Genomic DNA, 457 nt, shown 5'->3' on the forward strand with positions numbered 1-457 from the left:
AACCACTAGGAAGAATGTATGCAATGTGTTAACTATTGAAACTGTCCTACCAATTTAATTTGAAACTGTCTCATTGCTATTTGTTTATCAATAAAATTATGGAAAAAAAAAAGAAAAATAGAGCAGTATTTCCCAACTAAGACATAGCTAAGATGTATGCCATGGTCTGTGTCTCAGTGTCCCCACAAAGCCTGAGCATGCCATGGGGAATCAGACTTCTGGGAGATAGCTGAGTCTAAAGTTTATGACTGATTCATGGTCCAATCCTGGGATTAAGGATGTGAGTGCTACACCCATCCTAGAAGTTAGCCCACAAATAATATAAGGGACAGAAAAAGGCTTGTTTCTCTCTCATTTGTTGCTTTTGCTGTTTTACGTGTACCATGAATTGCTCTTCTCTTTGAAGCCATCCTGCCTGGGAGCCAGCCAAGCATGGACTAGAAACCTCTACAAATTG

Source organism: Octodon degus, unplaced genomic scaffold (assembly GCF_000260255.1).
Source record: "Octodon degus isolate 3935 unplaced genomic scaffold, OctDeg1.0 scaffold00016, whole genome shotgun sequence".
Classification (NCBI taxonomy): Eukaryota; Metazoa; Chordata; class Mammalia; order Rodentia; family Octodontidae; genus Octodon; species Octodon degus.